General features: G+C 35.8%; 1 protein-coding gene across 1 annotated transcript in view; it reads right to left on the bottom strand.

Moving 5' to 3' along the window:
- LOC110402644 (hornerin-like) overlaps nucleotides 1-21,510 on the bottom strand; it is an 81,093-nt gene that overhangs the window by 57,016 nt on the left and 2,567 nt on the right. Inside the window, exon 2 of the mRNA XM_021404996.1 lies at nucleotides 792-880. The gene's annotated coding sequence lies outside the window, so the exon portion shown is untranslated. The remainder of the gene's footprint in view (nucleotides 1-791; nucleotides 881-21,510) is intronic.

Genomic DNA, 21,510 nt, shown 5'->3' on the forward strand with positions numbered 1-21,510 from the left:
TAATGACATTAGACTTGTGGCACCAAGGGTGTGTCAATTCATTCTTGGAACAAGTTAATGAACAGGGGAGAGGCGCCAGAGTCCAGCAAACTGGGAGGAACAGGATCCCTACTAGACTATGGGTGGAAATTTTAAATACATGATGGACAAAAGGGAAGCCATCTAGTCACTCAGGCAAGAGTTACTTCCTTGATAAATGCAAATACTAGCAGAGTTTTCTAGAAAAGTCTTGCTTCTCCCTAAAGGTGTTTACACCAAATCAGACCAAGTAGCCTGTTTCCTTTTCTTCACTGACATCAGGACCTTCAGCTCTCCCCTTATTGATGAAATGATGATCAACAGCCTCAGCATGCTCTCTGCAACGTGCACACCAAAGATTAACTCTGAGCTGGTAAAATACATTCCAGCTGGAAATGCTAGAAAGAGTAACAAAGTTTCATCTATAGTCAACGTAGGTATATAAGTAACAAGGTAAAAGATGTAAGGGTTATTTTAATCAGGGTCTGGTATCCTTCTCGAGCTGCTTTGGTGTTTCCAGATTTCCAGTACACAGTATTGATAAATCACTGTGTCTTGGACTTCGCAGCAGAACTGAGAATCTGTTTGCTTATATACCTCAGGAGTGGTAGCAGACAAAGCATGGCAACAAGTAACTACTCCAAAATTCGTCAAGAGGAAATGCCTATAAAAAGTGCAAACTCTGTACTGTGATTTCTAAGATTACAAGTATACACTGTGCCAAGAATAAGGCTCTATCAAATGTGCAAGTCAAGAAAACATTAATCACTTACTATATATCATGTTGCCAAAAGTCAGGTCTATGGATACGAAGATGTGAGATTATAACAAGTCATCCTTCATGGAGACCTCTGAACGGACTCTACAAAACAATAAAATAAGCAAGAAGGGTGAGAAACACCACACACTACTCTCCATAATTCTGACAACGAAAAAAAAGTATTAGTGAACACACTTTCCTCCCCTGAGCTGCCAGATACCCTCCAAGGATCTTCCAGTACTTTCCTTTGTTCTCTTCTTGCTCAGATAGGGAAGGTCAAGGAAAATTCCTATAAATGTTAAAAATAAAGTTTGTTTTCCTAACGCTTTCCTTGAAAATCAAAAGGAAATTTCTGCAATTTAATTGAAAATATCATACAAGTCCAATCAGAATGAAAATGGTTTGTACAGTGTTTATGCTATGAAGACGTTAACTTAGCTGCAATCCTCCAACACACTTTCAATAACTGGAAAGTACTCAACTGAAGTTTAGAAAGGCATTTTTGAGATCTAAATTTACTGTTGAGCCTTCTTAATAAGCTATGTGAATTATATAATAATAAATGAGGAAATATTTATTTACATTTTACTTACAAACAGTATTTCTTCCTTGCCAATATTTATAGCCTGTTTCCAAGGCTTCTAAATATTCTCACATTTTTTGTTTACAGGTAAACATTATACTTCCTATATTGCATACTTATATTTCCTTCTTAAACATACATGAATACATAATACAGTATAATTCCACACTGCTCAGAAAAGCTCCATCTATTCTTCTTACTCTAGCGAAGTATAGTGTTCTTAAAAAAAATAAAATCAGTGCATTCTAAGAGGCAAGTAAAATATAGGCAGTATATTTTGCACTCCTAAGGAAATATATTAAATGTATTCTCAATAAATTTGTAACTTAAAATTTAGAAAAACATTAATTCATACTTTTCAGAAAAAAATATGAAAACTGCAATTTCTCACATATTAAAAATTTCAATTCCTTTTTTACTTTAATTTATTGTCTTTGCTCGTGTTAGCACTTTTCTGGTCTGACTTAAATCGTACCAACATTAATATAAGTCTGGTACTCTCCAAGTAACAATATTAGCCTACACCCTGAAATTCTTGGTTGGATGATGTCACTGGGAGAATTAGTGACTAAAAAAAAGTTTCACTTGACTACAAAAGAAAAGAAATGGAGTGATCAAATGAACCACTTCTGCTGATTTTTTATTTTTATTCTTTGACACAGCAGAATGAGGGTGAAAAAGACTGCCTTACTGATGGCATACGCTTATGTGTTTCTCAGGAGAAACACCTGATGCGAACAGCACATACAACAGCAATGACATATAAACATTGCATCATCTTATCTTGTGTTGTGCAAGCTACCAAATGGTATTGTCCCTATGTACATTTAAGGTGAGTCTTTGGGTGTAGCTGCAAACATACGCAATACTTCATATAAAAGACAGTAACTACCATTTGTGATTTACCTGGCCCTATATTCAGATCGAAGAAAAGAATTTAATGAGAGACGTGCAGTTAATGCACTGCACATATACATAGCATAAATGCATGTGTTGCCCCTTCATGAGTGAGCAGCTAGGATTTGGTGGTGATTAGCTTTAGAGAGCTTTGTAATCCAACAGTATTGGGTCAAAAGTACCATAGCTACATGGTACAAAACACAGGTTGGTATACACTTACTGCAGTAATGCACATTCATCAACAAGTTTTGAATGTTCAGGCTAATTGAGTTTTGGGTTACTTGCCAAAAAAGGAATTGTATATCCATAACTTATAACCAACCATGAAATCTGCTCAACTACATGACTAGACATAGCACTGATAGGGTACTAATAATCATGCAACTCCCTCTTAGGCCAAAAGGGAGATTGTCACAATAGCGGATATCCTTTTGGATTTCCAAATTGATGTAGATCCCTAGGATCCACTTCTACAACACTGTAACCCACCAGGAAGCTTATTATTTATCTTAATGCCAAACCAATACAGGATGCCCCTAAGCAAGAGAACATGATTTTAGCTTTGGAGGTCTAAGTTTCACTATAGGAGCCAAAAAGCAGACATCAAAGAAACATTCATACTTTTGTGTAGGCAGAGAAGCTGTCTAATTTTACCTAATAATGTGTGCACAATTACTTGAATATGAATGCATAAAAGAAGCAGAGGCAAGAGGGAAGATACAATGGGTTTATGTGGTTTCTGATAATATCAACTTCCCAATCAAAAGCCAGTCAACAATATATACTTCCAAGATTTGATTAATAAATTATTTGATTTTGTACAGGTTTCCAGTAATAAATATTAACACTTGCATTGTATCTTTTCTATTCACCTTTGAACACACCTTTCTAACAGTAATGAGGTAATTCTCACAGCTCCTTCTGAGGCAAGGAAGTAACATTATCACTATCTAATTTTACAGATGAGGAAATCAAGTCACAGAGGGATTAAGTGACTTGGTCAAGGTCATACAGAAAGTCTGCTGCCATACGTGGTATGCGTCAGTCTTTGTCAGCACTCAGTGACACTCCCTGAGAAGTTCACTTAACCCCTTTCTCTGCGTAGAGAGAGCATCTTTAAGATTTCATAAGTATCACCTTCTACCCCAACCTTGACTAAAAGAACCATTGCCAGTCTTGGTGAGAGTCAGGATGAGCACGATCTCAGTTAATGGCTTTTCTGTTATTCCATTCAGGAATCTTCGTTATCTCCTGGATTGTACTTTGCTTTCATCTCTGCCAAGAATTCCTCCTAATGGACCCCTCTAATTTAAAACTGCGTAGCTAGGCAGGATAATGTTGCACAAATAGACTATACAATAAATACACAAAGTAATTATTTTATATATGAATATATACAAATTTCTCTGAGAACATACTTGAAACACAAAACTCCCAATTTCTAAAAAAGAAAAAATAATTTTCCTTCTCTATGTAATACACATCAGACAGCAGGTTCATAGAATTCACTTCATACTGTGTACGCACACATATGTGTATTTATACACACACACAGACAAAATGCAAACAGCATAATACCTCCTGTATAGGTGGTTACACTACAGAGCTAAATCTGTAAGTGCATGATCCTCATAGTCAATAAGAGCAAGGGTAATTTCAAAAAATTAAAAACCATATGCTGAACTATTTCATTTTTTTAGCAATTTTCAAACTGAATGCTGACTTTTTTTATAAGATCAACATGACAGACAATAAATAGAGTGACCAATTCTGTGAAATAAAAAGGGGAGGTCAGTAACAGAACAGTGAATGTAGATTTTGGAAGAACGTGATTAACCTACAAGCAGAAGTTAGCTGGGCTGCACAGGTAAACATTACTCTTTTATCTGTGTTAAGTTGTAAATTGAGAAACTGGACATGGTCCGTGAGTCAGCAATTAAACACTGGCCTGATCATGTACAGCAAAGGAATTTCTGGATGGGCAACAGAAGTGATCTGTGCTTTTTTCTCCACACTGTAGTTGAGAAAACATCATCAAACCCTGTGGCCCATACAACGAAGACTGCGTTTTCCTCAACTGAAATAAAAATGCTGAAATACAGCCACAGCCAAATTGAGGAGCCCAGGAATGAATTGGCACGTTCAAGATTCAAGACTAGATTAACAGCTGTTTCTTCAGTGCTGGTCACACACAATTTCTGGGGGCTGGTGCAACACCAAACTGCTGAAAACCCCCTTTCCCGTCCTCACTTCCTTCAAATTCAGGTTCAGATTAGTGCAATCTTTACAATCTGTCATTACTTAAAATCATTCCTATGCTCCTATTGCTCCATTCCTCCATTATATTAGAAAAGAAGCAGAGCTGCTGCTGTTTTCTTATGTCACTGACTCAGTAGTCCAGCTTCTCAGTTCATGCATTAGCAGTGCTGCTACAAAATCAGAAGTGCCTTTTTGGGGGGGTGGGGAGGAAGAATCATTTTGTGAACAAAATAATAGGCTTAAGAACTGGGGGAGCTGCCATCTATTGCTCTGTCACCAATTTCCTGTGTGACTCTAGCAAGTCATCAATCTCTATATGCCTCACCTAGAAAATGGGATAATAATATTCACCTATTTCACTGGGAGGCTTAATGATTGTGAAATATGCTGAGCTCCTTGGATAGAAGGAAGTTGCAGTCAGAATTAACAGTAATAGTATGATTATGGTTGGTGGGAAGGTGGTAGGAGAGTCACTTCGTAACATCAATATCACAATTATGCATTACACATACAAGCCTGGTTAATCAAGTGAATCAGTTACCAAGAAATTTGTGGTTTACTTCGGTTGAGGCGTCTACGCATACTATGGAATCCGAAGGTGAAATGTTAACACCTTCAAAGTCTGTGAAAAGAGGTACCTTCTTTAGAGAATGACACATTCTTTTCTCTACTTTTAAAATCTAACTGCAAGTGTCAGCCTACAAAAGGCTTAGAAACATGGCTAGGAGCTCTGAAACTTGCTCCAGACAAGTATGTCCCACTATACAACAGATCAGTCATAGTCAATAGAACAGATACTCGTTCCTTGTTGATTTTTTCCTTTCCTATTTTAGAAAACATTGTGCCTTGAACTTCTCAATCTGCCTTTCTCATACTCTTAAATGAGAACATAGCTATGGATTCTGAAAACCTATGTGGAAAACTGTCTAATTCATGAAGTCAGGAGGAAATGTAGATGCTTAGTATCTCAGCAAAAAAAAAAAAAAAAAAAAAAAAAAACAACCCACAACAAATTTTGTAACTTCTCTGTGGATGTAGGTACCTAATGTTAGATATGCACATTGGGCAGCTCAAACTTCTCAAAGCCTGTCTTTTCTTCAGTGTCTCATTTTCACTCTCGTTCTTATTAATATTTCAAGTCTTACTGTTGTTTTTTTGTTTATTTTTTAAAGGTTTTCGGGTTACATTCCTTTAATTCAGAAGATAATGTGACATCAAAAACTCTTTTATACACCTTTTGGCTAGCATCACACACAAAAAAATCTTGATTATCTCCTACTAATTCAACTAATTTATTCAGACAAAATAACTGACAAATTATTTGTGGGCACCAACTTTAAATTTTTGCTTCCATACCAATCCTCAGTTTATTAGTGATGAGGAACTAGTTCTTGTCAGCTAAATCATCTCTGGTGTTACAATGTTGATAACACATCAGTGAAAGTGTTGTTATCCTCTTCAAATTAAAAGTACATTTATACACACTGTTTGTAAGTAACTATTTCCTCAATGTTGATCCCTTTAAAAAAGAAAAAAAAGATATCCACAATGAGTACCTTGACTAAGGGAAATAGCATGCAACTTTTTTTTACTTGAAAAAGGATCTTAAGCATTCACTTTCACCTAGTACATGTTTCTGAATAATAAGGAATTAGGACTGTATTATGTAGTAGAGAAAACAGTTTATAAGGGACGATATTCTCTAGAGAGTACATTCTCAAAGGTTCTCATGGCTCTCACAGGATCATATTGCAGAAAAAAAATCTTGTAAAATTAAGTGGCACTAGAAACTCTCCATCAAAGCAATAAGACTCACACTGTCTTAGAAATTCAACTGAATTTTCTCCAGGAAACATCTGTACACAGAATATTAATATTTCATTAAAAAAAATCCTGGAAGAAACATGAAGTTCACATATTCTGTCAAACACAGGACAATTATGTATCTAATTGATTTTTAAATTTACACCATTCTGCAACCTCTCCACAGCAGCACAACTGAAGAAGTCACATTTTCATTGCATATTTTAATGATCAGGAGATCCTACAACATCATGCTAGTGTCTATTAAACTGTTGTATGATTGCAAAGCAACAGATTCTGAGTGGAGCCAAAAGATGTCGTTTAAATGGACTTGTAAGTAGCCACACTTTTGAGTTCTATCATCAAATGACTTGATTCATGTCAATCAAATTAGAATGGGAGACCTGTTATAATACGCAAGTGGTCAGCAGGCCAACAGGTTAGAATTCTCATTCTACAGCCAGCACCTTGGGAAGCACACAGTAAATAGTCAAGCCCAAAAAGAAGAAAAAAATACCATTTACTGTTGCAATTTTCAATAACTCAGTCATAAATGAGCATGAAATAGGAATTTGTAACGCAGGGCCGCTATGCCTGTTACTGCTTGGTGGTATCTGAATAATGCAAATTCTATTAGTAGCATCATTTAGCATCATAAGAGAAGATAGTTATGAATTATTAAGTTAAATGTATAATTAGATGTAGAAATACTTAGGGACTATTCTGGGATCACTGCTGTTTTCTGCTTTTTCTGCAAGCCTTTGTGACAAGAATCTGTTTAATACATATGCTTTTTGAAATGCTCAGTATCTCATGTGACAAACCACAGCAGGTATGCTACAGGAGAGAGTATTAAACAAGTCAAAAGCCCTTAGATTAACTGTAGTTCAGGAGTCACCTTCTTTGCAAATTGTCATAAAACAGGTGCACTGAAACAAGGCCTACCCAATACCTCAAAATGACCATCCACCAAAGCTAGGGATTGTCTAGTATGAATTTAGAATCTGCAGTTCTGAAACAAAATCATGTTATGCAAGTTCCAAATATTCGCTTTCAGCACAAGGAATGCACCAACAATAATGTATAAACAGACATCACTAACAGATCTGTACAAACCTACGGTTGCTTACAATGATAACAGACATTTTCAACTGAGAATGAGCCCTACTTTCAACTCAGAAGGCAGTGCCTGTCATCAGGGCCTACCAATCAGCACAGAAAAATGCGAGCTTGGCATGACTGAGGTTGCGTTTCCACAGCTGGGAGTGGAAAAACCAGAATGGGCAAGGTGGAGACTATTAAATTCTGGCCTATTTCTTCTACTGAAATTCTCAGTGAAGGATTTTACAGGGATGAGGTAGCATACAATTAGCTTGTAAAAATAGTAAAAATGAGTAACTCTCCCAAAAATAATATTAGGAAGAGGAATGTATGACAAGTTTGATGAATTTGGATTTCATAAAACTTACAAAAATGTGAAGAGGCATCAAAAAACTAAAGAAAAACTTAGTTACTTACTTTGCCCTAGATCTTGCTCTTGACATTCATATTCAGCTATACGAGCGGAAGAAAGCATACCATACTGTATATACTGCCCAGCTCATTCTCAAACTCTCCAGCTGATTCTCTTTTGATCTAATTGACATTATAAGAACTTAGAAAGAGTATACCAAACCATGCCACTACGGAAAATATTGTGCCAGCACTGTAGAGCTCTTAAAATGCATAAACTCTATGTCTTGCTCAGATGTATAAAATGGTTTAAATATGAAAAGTAAAAGATGAAAATGGGAAGCAAAAGATGAAAATGGAAGCAAGTAATCCGCAAGTCCTCTGTCAAACTGAGTCCCAGGAATAAGAATTGTAAACAGTAAGGAATTTCCAGTTTAGCATTTTCAAAGCTTCAAGCCTACGACCTAAATTGTGCTAAAAGATTTAGAATTCTATTGTCTTCAAACGTAGCTCTTTCGCATTCACCTTTCAGTAAGAGTAACAAGCATGTCTTTGAAAATCATAAACTTTCCATCTTTCTCCCAATGCAAAGCCTCAAAACAGACAGTTACAAGAGCAAATCATTCATAACAATATGATGAGTGACCTAACTACTCTTCAAATGAAGTCTGCTCCTTTTTTCCTGTAATCACATTAAATGTTTAGTAGTTAACAATAGGAAATTAATAATATCACAGCACAGAAATTAAACTTCATTGTAAATCATATTTGTAATGTATGACGTTAACAATTTTAAAGTAGAAAAATTAACATTCTTTACTATTCATATATATAATAAACCTCAAAAGGTGATGTTTGTGTGGTTAGCTGCAAGGTATTTAAAGTTTTATATATTTATAATTTATACTTTGAAAGTGTTTAAGTGACTTCTATTTGCAAAGGGCTGCTCTGTTGGAAGGGTGCAACCCAAAGCTCAAGGGCTGAACCTGACCTGTGTGGTGATGACTTGGAGCCCTAGGGAACTGGGATGTCCCTTAAGTTATTATGATACTGGCTGAGACACCACAAGATTTTATGGCCTCTTAGTTAATGGTAACCTTGATCCTCATTCCCTCAGTACAGAAACACTGGTTAGTTACTATATACACTTTCCCCAGTATACTGAAGCAACTTTATGCAAAGAAATTGAAGGGGAAAAAAAAAACCAACCTGAAAACCTGAAAATTCAAATTCATTTGGAGCCTTTTGCAAAAGAAATAAATTTTTAAAAAAGTATTTTTAGAAACACAGTAATGTCAATTCTCATAATTTGATAATGAATTTGTTTAGGCTGAGAGGAAAAGTGATTACATAAGAATATCAGCTTTCTTCTTTTCATTCTATTTATACAAAAAGAAATTGAAAATGTAATCTGTATTTTAAAGACTGAGGACAGAAATTACTATTTTTAAGCCTCATAGCTTTTTAAGGCTAAATTTGCAGTCCTGGACATAGCCTCATTGCTTTTTCTTCGCTAGTGATAGAGCAGGCTCTCCTACTGCAGAGCCCCCTCACAACAAATACAAGATTGGGCCAAAATGTAATTGTGGAAATGACAAACTGAACTTGTTGTAAGTGGCTGAAAGAAGTCTTTCAAAAAACTATGTAGCAATTTCTTAAAATTGCTAATATATTTAAGAAATGCAAACAATGGTAAATTAGAGCAATGTTTTGTGTGTGCCGCTAGAACAGAAAAGAATGCATTCAAATTAATTCAAAGCACAAATACCTAGGTAGATTCTTATTTTAATCAGTGCCCTTTTAATTATTTCTGAAATGTGAGTAATATCAGACATAGATTTTGTACACAAGATGCAATATAGCCGAGCTAGACAATTTTCCCCATGGTGAAAAGTCTGGAATACGCTGCTACTGTGAGTTTATTATAGCAACATGAGAGCAGGTTTAACTCTCACACTTCTGAAGAAATAATGATCCAGTATAACCTTGATTTTCTACCAAAGAAAACAGGAATGGAGGAAAACAGTTTAGTGTCCGAAATCAGAAAAAGAATAAGAAGATGGGAAGCAGATAAAAATAACACCTATGTAAGGCTCAGTCTTCAGTATTTAACAACCACAGCAACCTAGAAACAAAGCACAGCCCTAGTGGTGTTCTGACTCCAAAATGTCACAGCATATTTATTTTGACTCTATATGTAGGTGGAAGAGGGAGGGATTTGTGAGGGAGGGATCTGCGAGAGGGACTGCTTTGTGTTGAAAACAGGATATGGTGAAACATCTTCATTAGGCTTACCTTATAATTAATTTTAGGAACACATCTGGCAGCACCCTAAGGATATCGATATCTACTTCTTCCTGGCTTTGTGCTCCAGAAGCTCACACTGAACTATTATAATTCTAGACTACAAACTTTTCCAAGCTCTTCAAGGGTCAGTAAAGCAACTTATTCACTGCATTCCAGAGTTCTAGACCAAAGTGCTAGTCTTGAATTGGACTACTGGGGACTTGGTAACACACCTTGGTAACCTGAGTTACCTCCTAACTAATGACCTATCACCTATTAATATTATTTTGTAATTTAGGATAGAAAAAAATATGGAACCTGAACAAATGGTTTGCCTGACATGGAAAACCAGTGGAACCTACAAATTTATAGAGTTAATGAAGAATGAAAATTAAAAGCATGACATATACTCTAAGATGGCCTAACGTACTTTCAGTTAGCAAGACTAGAAATCACAAATAACCTGTAGAGCAAATTCAGTAAAACACTACACTGTTATTAGTATAAAGGCTTGAAGCAAATCTTCAGATACCTCTTATTTCTCCCCAGTAAAAGAGTTACTAAAAAATAATGAAAGGTTAAAAAGAATGTGAGAGAAAATGAATTAACTGATCTGAAGTTGTGAGCTGTTTTTTTTTTTCCAGGTACTGAATAAAACCAGGTTCCTAAAAATGAAGCTTGGGAACAAACAGCAGCAATGCCACTACTAGTACTGTCAACAGTAATGATTCTTTCAACTTGTAAACGTATCAAAGTGGGATGTAGTATTACGAAAATAGGAGGGTGTCTACTTCAATTTGTCTGTCAGTCTAGATGAAGGACCCTTCTATGCTCAGAATTAATGGAACAAGAGAGGTGTGGATACACTTTCACATGCAAGGAAGATTATTTATTGATGTGACCTGGAAAACAAGAAGTTAGGTGTGACAGGCTTGAGCAATGCCTGTTACCATTTCTGCAGATAGCTTGTTGTGCTGAAATCAGTCCTGTGATGCATATTTCCAAGGGCCTGATTGGGTGGAGTTGCATTGTAACTCGTTTTCAACTTCGTACCCAAACTATTTTTTGCAGTTCCAAAAGTAGTTTTATCCAAAGCATCTGAGTTATATAATGACAGGAAAAGTACTTAAAAAAAAATGATGAGGAAGAACACAAATTACACAGGAAGAGGCAAGTGACACTGCAAATGCTATGCTTATTCTCTATTGATCATCTGTGAGAAGTGTGCTGCATACCAATGTCTGAACACAATTAGACTGGCAACTGACAACAACAGTCTGCATTTGTTGTTTCTTCCAAAGCAGCAGAACAAAAAGCTGGCTGGATGGTTCAACTGACTCAGTTTTATAGATGAAAATTTCTGAATGACTTGGAACTAGAACTATTTTTTGAGCGTAAGCTACTTTAAATTTTCACATTTAGACATGAATGCATCTCAGATAGCTAAGATTTGTTATTGCTGACAGTCAATACTTTCCTCACACCCTTAAACTGTGAGACAGTTCTAGTCTATGCCATGGAACATTATTGTATAAGCCATCATATAACTCTGATGCTAACACCAATTTTATGTACTTTTAAAACAAACGTACAAAATGATCAGTCAGGAAATAGAATTTCTATCTGAATCTTCACTAAGCTTTTGTAAGTCATATATAATTCAAATCTGTAGAACTTCTTAAAAATTTCCTTACAGTGACTATTATTGGATTACTCCTAGATTTTTTTTGACACTTCTGAGATTACAGAATCTAACTTTACTTAACATTTTTAAAATTTGATAATCTGTATGATAATACAGATCTAACCACAGAGATGCAGCAATTAGAATCACAGAGGAAAGAATAACAAAAGAAAACATGTTTGTTATGGCCTTTTTTCTCAGACGTGTTCCATTATCACTGTACTAATAACGTATTTTCAGAAAAAAAAAAAAAAACCAAAACAATGACAACAAAGCAATCAAAGTAAGACAGCAACCGGAAAAGACATACTCATGTTTTTGAGGTTTTGGAAACACTATCATCATGAGTCTGGTTACTTTTGATAAATAAATTACATATCCCAGCTTCATTGTCTTCAAAGAAACGATCACTATTCACATTTTGCGTAAGTGTAAATGACTTCAGATTTCTTCCAGAGTCTGGAAGTTGCTTCATTAATTGGTCAAAAGTGACTTCTTGGAGTGAAAGATTTCTCTTTTATATTTCTTTAGAGAAGGCAATTCATAAACCATAGCGAGTGGGTACCATGGAGATGTTACGTGAATCGATTGGGCTGCATTTACACTAGAATGTTTATTTTAAAGAAATTTGAATTTGACTGCATAATGAATTAACATTTTCAAGATTAACACTTCCTTTAGACTCTTTAAGTCTGTAATGATAAGAAGAAATCTTCTAAATAAATAAAAATGACATTTGCTATTATGACTACTTCTACTGAAGACAAGAACACCTGGGGACTTCCACATATTGCCCTAATACAAATACATTAGTGTCCAGATTTGGACTTGCAAGGCATAAGAGAACCCAAAAAGTAATCTGTTCAGCTGCAGCATTTCTCAGTAGAATCAGCTGATCTTTGTTGTTTAACATTCAAGGGTCTCCTCCTGATATGCCAGAACTGGAATGAGTGTCAATCAGTTAATCAGCCTAAAGAGAGTTTCACATGTATTTTCTGACTGTTTACCAAGATCTTCCTTTCACTCCGTGTAGCAGTGAGAAGTCACCTCAGGATGCGCTCTCATGATGCTGTATCATTAGGATTGCATGGAGTTTTCACTTTCAAGGGCAGAAGCAGGTAAAGTCCCACCCCTTCATTAAGGGAATACCCACGCAACAATTTCTAATCAGAATTCTTAACATTTTTTCACAGTGAATTTGATCTCTCTCTACTGAAAGTAAAGAAGTAACCTACTTACTACAGTCAGGTCCCCAAGATTGGAACAGTCTTCCATTTTGTTTTAAAATACTAAGCAAAACTGGAATAACGTCTGAAATAAATAAAAAATAAAAAGTGATAAATGCGTAGTGATAAATGATAACGTAACCCAAGCACAGATTCATTTTGCTTAGAAATTTCTGTAGGGCACTCTATCCTGGAATATGATGACACCTCTTATTTACTTTACTTATTTACTTACTTAGTGTAAAACTATATATAGTAAATATAAAAATACTTAGTGAACCTATATTTCCTTTTCTTTTTTCATTCCTATAGCAATAGATAGAAGTGCATCAGTGGATGAAAGTATTACAGAATCATAGAATAATTCAGATGGCAAAGAATTGCAGCAAACTTGAAGTCCAATGCCATGTGTATTTGTTGGATTACAGATGTGAAGTCAAGTCTCACACAACCTTGCTAAGGGGCACATCTCAGCAGGTCTCAAAAACCTCCAAGGACAGAGATTGTGCAACCTCTTTTGGAAACCTGTTCCAGTACCTGCATCCATCTCTGTCTTTACTTTAGGAGAGCTCAGCTTCTTTTCTGGAATTATATGACACAGTAAATAACTAACACAGCATATAAAGAACTATTCTTGAAATTGGCTTTAGAATTTAGTTAGACTCAGAAAAGGAGCGCATCCTCTGAGATTGGAAGACAGGAAAGAATACAAGAAACTGTAATATAACACGAAACATGAGCTTGACCATGATGTTTTGAAGACATCTTGGATGTTTGAAAACAAATAATTACATTTCATTAGAGTACTAACTAAAGGCTGAAATATCAAAATTTAATCCAATTGCAATTTAATGCTAGCATAAATGTAGGCTTCATCTATTAGGCATGCAGAGTTGATTTATTTTCTCTGTACTTTGCTGGTACATGACATTCTGTTTTGGTGTAAATGTTTTATCTCTCTTGCAACGTTACTTAATAAAATGATAGCAGCTGGGTTCATACATTTCATATAGATATCTTAACAATAAGGTCTTTCCGAAACCTTACTTTCAAATGTTATATTTTTGCTTTGAGTTTTGGATCCAAATTGATCATGGGTTTTAAAATAACATTCAAGTAAGTCTAATTGTATACCTAACGCCTACAGCATTTAGCTTTTATCATACAAGCTAGCCTGGCCATTTTCTCAAACAACATGCTTAACTTGATGGCATTATTGTCTCTTTGTACGCTTGAGGCACTAATGGTTAAGATTTTAAAGGACTAGGGAAAAACTGCTGGTAGAGAGAGGAGGCAACAGGATTCCTAGCTTTATTTAGTATAGTTACACTTTCAGACACGCTTGTACTTACCAATCTGCAATTATTTGATTGGAATATAGTCTGTTAATGCCTACCAATATTACCCCAGCATGCTCATTGCTTCATCCTCAGAACAAAAGCATCTGGCTGCTGTTTGTCATTCTTGTTGAATGGTGATCAATACACAGAACTCCTGGTATAGTGAGGGGAAGAATCTGTTTTGAAGGACAGAGCCTGTTTACAGGAAAGTACAACTAATAGGGAAACTTCCTGTGAAACTGAGGAAGAGTCCCTGGTGTGCATAAGACAGTCCATTTGCAAGCGTGGTGAAATGCACATGCTCAACATATTGGATAAATACTTAATCTCTTAAGATTTAGAACAGTTTTCAGAAATAAACAAAGCATTTTGCACTAGTAGTACTTGCTTTCATATATCCTTCATGAAAGTAGTTTCAATTCAGAGTTTATTACAAACACCTAACAAGTTAACCAAGACTGTGGTTTAGTGTTGTTGGGTTATTTTTTGTTTGTTTTTAAGTGGCCACTCTTCTTCCACCGAATTGTTCCCTTGTCTCTTGCTATCACTTGTGATGTTATGTCTAAACACACGATTATCACCTTCTGGAGGCAGAGACGAGGTATTTTGTCTTTGAAGCACAATGAATCCTAATTAGGTATAATCACTAGTAATTACAGTTATGTAATGGAAAACAAGAAGATGAGGAAAAGGAAACAGCTGACATCATAATAATTACTTTGTTTTATGACTGATAGGGAAAAGAGTGAGAAGCTGGCTGCTCAAGGAAGCAGGTACCTATTTCTTTGGCTTTTCACTAGAGTAGAAAAAGCAAAGTTTAAGAGCATTAAATGCCACTAAACATGATTTATAACTTGAGTGGTTACAAGCTCTGAAATGAAGCTATGCTTTCTCTTCACCTGAGGTACAAGCAACTCTGAGAGTTTGCTGCTGTAATCTCTTTGGAATGCAGCAATTATCACTTACGTGTCAAATTGGAAGTATTGCATTCCTCTACTAGTAATCCTCTCCTCTATTTAGCCAGAGGACAGGGAGGAGAAGGAGGTGACTCCAATGGAAAGAACAGTCAGAGCCACAGAGTGTTCCAGTGGAAGAGTGAAGAAGCACCAAGTGTTAACCTCTCTGTGTACAACTTAAAAGCTCTCAATGTAGAGCATAAAAGCCTTCTACACTTATTAGATGCATGATAAATTGCTTAAAAATTGAAATTGAGCTCCATGACACGCTTTATGTTCATACTAAGCATGAAATCTGGCATTCCCAGAAACATTGCACAATGCTGTCTTGCTAACCCAAATCAGTTTTTTTAATTTTGTTTTCTGACAGGCTCACATTTAAATGCTACACACCCGAAAGATAATTACATGCTGCAGCTATTTTTTGCTTTCCAGACCATGGAGAAGTCATGCTACATCTGCATCATGGTATCAGCACACACACACGGCTATGCATTCATGTATACATATATACATATATTTGCTAGTATGCATCATCACGATACTAGCATTTCAGAAAATCAAGTTTAATAAATAAAATGATGTTTTATCTACCTAGCTGTTGAGGATAAAAGAATTTCAAAATAGATCAGTAGTTTAAAGGAAAATAAAGTAATGCTGCATAGGTGAAAGTTTCTTAAGTTATTTTAAGAATATACAACTGTGTTGTTCTAAACAAGATTGGAGAGCAGGACTACTTTCATATGTGATCTTCCTAGTCCAGTTAAAACAACAAAACAATACGTGGAAATCTCAGCCTTTTGGTTGCTGTTCAGCAGCCTTATTATGCAATCTTCAAGACCAAGCACAAACGCTTTCAGTACTCTACCTAATTTGATGACTATATTTAAATTGCTATTAAAAAAAAATCCTGTCAAAGCTATGTTTTCTCCATTGTCTTTACTACTGTTGGCTCATATTCTGTTCTTATGTGAACAAAGAAGTACTCGTGTTAATTTTAAAAAGCATGTTTAGTATTAGCTTTCCCTATTGCACAAATTCATGCTCTTGCTACAACTTGTAGACTTATACGAATGCTAAACACAGCACTGTGAAGGCCCAGAAATACCAGACTCAGTTCTGAATAGGTATAACAGATGCTGCAGTACACGGTGTCAAGACAAATGGTAGCCCAATGGCAATGAATGCAAGGGGGGGACCTTATAGTGGCCTTCCAGTACCTGAAGGGGGCCTACAGGGAAGTCGGGGAGGGACTTTTTATAAGGGCATGTAAGTGACAGGACAAGGGGAAATGGCTTTAAACTGGAAGAAGGTAGATTTAGACTAGATATAAGGAAGAAATTCTTTACTGTGAAGGTGGTGAGATACTGGAACAGGTTGCCCAGGGAGGTTGTGAATGCCCCCTCCATGGAAGCATTCAAGGCCAGGCTGGATGGGGCTTTGAGCAACCTGGTCTAGAGAATGGTGTTCTTGCCTATAGCCCCAGGGTTGGAACTAGATGATCTTAAAGGCCCCTTCCAACCCAAACCATCCTATGATTCTAGGGTACTGAGAAGTTAATTGTTCCACAGAGAACCTGCTGACCATCGAGGCAGATGGTACAGAGTTTCTCACAGCTATGTTAGATCTGTAGTGTGTCAGCTTATAGAAAATCAGGGTAATCATTTAGTATGTGGCAAGTTTGGCAAATCCAAGTTTTAGATCCATTTCCAGAACTTTTGATTTTTTGCTCTGCAATATTAATCTACTGTCCAGCCTTTTTCAGGCCATGAAATCACTGCAATCAGGTAAAGCTTTAGCTTGAAAGGACTTGGAAATCAACTTTCTTGAGTTCTTCCAGACTGATATTCCACCTATTAAACAGATTCCTTAGAGAATGCATTATTTTTTGCAATAAGTTTGAATGCAATTGTACTATACAGCATAGGGAACCTAACTAATATCCTAAATGAACTCTGATGGTTACAATGCCACATTATGTTGACTACAAGGTGTAACTGTACAATCATCCTTATGAAGAAGTATTCATCCAATCTAATAATTTAAAGACCTTCACACTTAGTATAAGTGTGTTAAACAAAAGGATGGCGTCCTTTTAGCAACTGTAATAACAAGAAAGAGTAAAATAAATATACTGCGTATGTCTTTTAAGTAGATTTAAGAAGTGAAAATATTTGAGAGAGTCAATTAATGATCAGATGCCTAAGGACCATCTGTCAGCATCTACCATCCTGCAGTGATTCACAGACTGAGAATTTCTGCAAAAACTCAACTATTTTCTATAGCTCCATACTCCTACCTCTGTTTGTATAACCTAGGCATAAATATGCCTACTTTAAAAGGTTTAAACTATGTCCAGATCCACAGTGTGTGATATTAATTACATACTTGAAACTAGGTCACTGCATATAGCATTAAGTTCAAACTAAGCATGAATGAAAGGATAATAGAAATGAATAATGGGATCTGAAAAGGTAAAAATTAAAACATTTAATAAACATGTCTCAAGTCAGAAAGAAGCAGTTGGGTAGTCTTGCAATTAGGCAGTCCACAGGATTCAGCTGTGGAACCAGACACAACTTCACACCTGTGTTCACAAAACTCAGGCTTCAGCTTTAATTTATGGGATATCTTATTTTTTTTTACATTTCCAACTCTTCCTCCATCAATGTGAAATTAAAAGAACCAAGAGGAGTTTGTGGCTTCCAGTAATATTAGTAGAACTATAATTATTATTTTTAAATCAGAATACATAAACCTGTTGTCTACAGACATAAAAATCTAAACTATGGAATAATCTTTAAAAAAGTAATCTTCCAGCCACTTTAAAGTGAAATATAGATATAAATTTCATGTATCAGTTCGTTACACACCATGAAATTTTCTGCAGAATGCAGCAGGATGAATAACATCACAAAGGCATCTGATGAGTGTTTGAGCTATTTCATCAGATATTTCCATACAATGATCAAAAGACAGACCTGTTCTGGACCTTCTGAAACCTATGTGACATTTCTGAACTCAGCTGAGAGACTGTGTCTCAGAGTACATAAAGCTGTGCACAGTTAGGTCAGAGCACAGGTTGTGAGGTTTCCTGATGGCTAAACGTGATACGACATGACAGGTACAAGAGCAAAACAGCTGTAAATCGTAAGAGATCAAGTGTTAGTTCTAGAGTTGGCTAGGTCCTTAACGATAGGCAATGATCTAAAGACATCCACAAGTGGACATCCAGATCTACTGCAAAGCAAAACATGATGAGATTGGGCACAGTGTAAACAGCTGTATAATCCCTGGCAGGTGGACAGCAAGATTACACATAAAGCACATGCAGAGGGCCTATCCAAGGTCTCACCACTTCTCATGACAATCCTAATAATAACACAGATATAAGTAACTCCTGATGAGGGCAGCTGGTAGACAAATATTGGTGTTACATGGTTCAGTGTTATCTGAGCAGGCAGAATTGAAACTGTATAGACTGGAAACTAATTCCTGACATCCTGTTTTTAAATGTTTGAGTTATGCTGAACTTAATATTATCTACTACCTTATTAACATGAGGTACAACATACCAACAAAAGCAAAACAACATTAGCTGTTAATTGTACCACTGGCAATGGAAGCAGTAATGTTTAGAGATCCCATCCAACAGTAGCAGCAAGACTGATGGTTGTTTGCATAAACTATGTCTTTTTGGCCAAGCAGTAGTTTGGCTAGGAGCATTATTTTAGTCAGCAGAAAAGGATTACTGATTAACTGGGAAGGACAGTGAAAATGAAGAAGGTGTAGAACCAAATAAAAACTGGTCCAAAATAAGTGTTCTAACCAGCTAGCATTGTTGCCCTCTACTTCCAGATGTCCTGAGGACACCAGAAGTTCTCAGAGTGCAACAGTCACAGTTTTCCAAGAAAGGAAATGTATGCCACAGATACACTTATATATTGTGCGAATATCTCTTCAGTTAATTGAGGGCAAAACTTAAATTAACCTTAAATAAAGAAAATGGAAATAAACTAGTGTGAATAGTATGTACTAATTACTGTCACAGCTACTTAGTATTTCAAAGCTTTCTCTGAGTTCATACCAAATTTATAACATAATATAATATACAGTAAAGCGTTAACAATAACAAATGCTTACCTTGTTGTATCCTTCACTTCTATTGTTTTCCCTCGTTTGAAAACGTGTACATCAAACGTTGAAAGAGTATATTTATTACCATCAAGAATATAATCATAAATGAAATAGAGAATGTTGAGAATTAACTGCATAGTACAAAAGTTACTATTATTGTAATTAGTATTGTGAGTCACTTTTGTATATGATATTAAGAGATGCTAAAATGGGAAGTTCAAGCACATAAAACCTTAGAGTTTGATGTAGCACTCATGTTTCCATTGAGTTCAATGCTTTCTGGGAGAAATTCATAGCAATATATTTACTATATCGAAGAAGGGTGAAGCGAAGGGTAGACAAATTGAGAGTTCTCTAAAATATCATAGTGAACTACGGAAGAACTTGAAACGGAGCTTAGAAAATAATGCAGAGTTTTGACCGCATTCAGGTGGAAAATGTTTTTTTCAACCTCCACAGCTCTTTTTCTCCTAAGCTTTCAATAGGAAAGCACCTATTTTTTCAAAAATGAAAACCAGATTACAACTGAAATACGTTTGGAAATGCATCTATGATTATAAAGATCACAGTATAAGTAAAACCAGAAAAAGAAACCCTCAATTATTTTCTAACCGTATGAAAAAAAAAATCTAAATTTAAAAATTATTTTTAAAAGTTTCTTTGACAAGGTTTCTCATAAACTGTAACCCAAGCCCCACCTTTTTGCATTCAGCTGCCTCATCTCAGAACTAATCTCTACAAAAAAAAAAATAATAAAATAAAATAAAAAAAAATTAAAGGGATTATTTCAAAGAAACATTAATGCAAGTAAGCCAAGCAACATCAGTTCAATAGTTTCTGGGAGATTATACAAGATTCCAGAATCAGAAATGGAAATGGATGAAGAGTTAAATATGGAAACTGTAAAACATTTTCATTCATACAACGTGAATGTAATGATCTAAAATACTACCACACAGTGAAAAACACAAATAGTGCTGAAGATAAAATGCCCTTTTGTTTTCAAAGCTTCTATGATACAATGAGCCATTGTTGTAATCCTGTTAAACAACAGGCTGCAACATGCAGCTATGCAAGACATCAAGTTTGCCTCTCTTTCCTGCTTCCTCCATTTGAAACACTCTGGAGTTAAGCCAACATCCTCCTCGTCCCTCCTTACTATCCTTATAGGCCTTTCTCTCATACCCTGCCCCTAACCATCACCTCAACTCTCTATATGCAGAAGGATTTACTTACCACCAAGCAGAAGACTGCTCTGCAGTGAAACAGTATAGATTAAAAGAGAGGTTCCACATTCCGAGAGATTTTAACAAATCCCTTTCACTTTCAATTAGCAATTCTGCATCTCACCCTCCCAACAAATAATTTAAGTGCTTCATAATTTAATCTCTGGCACAAAAAGTGGAACACACACAAACACCCCAATTAAATAGGGCCCTTTATGCTAAGTGAAGTAAGGGAGAAGAAGAGGAAGACGAAACAGAATTTCCCACTTCACAGCAACATTCAATTTAGAGCAGTTAATTCACCACAGATATATGTGTATTTACACATCAAAATGTGAGGGAAAGGTTTAATTACCTGACTGAAAGCTTCTATCTCATCTGCTAGAATAAAACCTTTCCTTTTTGAATATTTTAACTTCCAAACTTCTCTGGTCAATCTTCCAGCAGAAACAACAAAAATTCCCAACAACAGAAGAGCAAAACTTCTAACACTTATACCTCATTCCCAGCTAGCTTTTAATATTCTTACAGAGAAAGTTTTTTCCAATTTTATAAATGCAGAGTATGAAATTTTTGGGGAATATATCAGAATATGACATCTGTTCGTTAGACTCCCCAGAGGTACTGACCTTTTACTTCATGGAAGGAAAAACCAGCTGTGCAGGACTAGTTTAAGGAACCTACCATGACGATGCACCTGATCACAATGCAGGCTCCTACCCTACAGCGAACAACAGCTTGTAGTCTTAATACTTCTGTTTTCTATTTTAAGTGCTGTTTGTAAAGGTGTCCAAAGCCAAATAATACAAAAGTGAATCTGCAATAACTCATAAGCAGAATGCCTTAAAAAAATCTGCATAGCAAAATACTTAGGTTAGAA

The sequence above is a fragment of the Numida meleagris genome, chromosome 7 (genome assembly GCF_002078875.1).
Source record: "Numida meleagris isolate 19003 breed g44 Domestic line chromosome 7, NumMel1.0, whole genome shotgun sequence".
Classification (NCBI taxonomy): Eukaryota; Metazoa; Chordata; class Aves; order Galliformes; family Numididae; genus Numida; species Numida meleagris.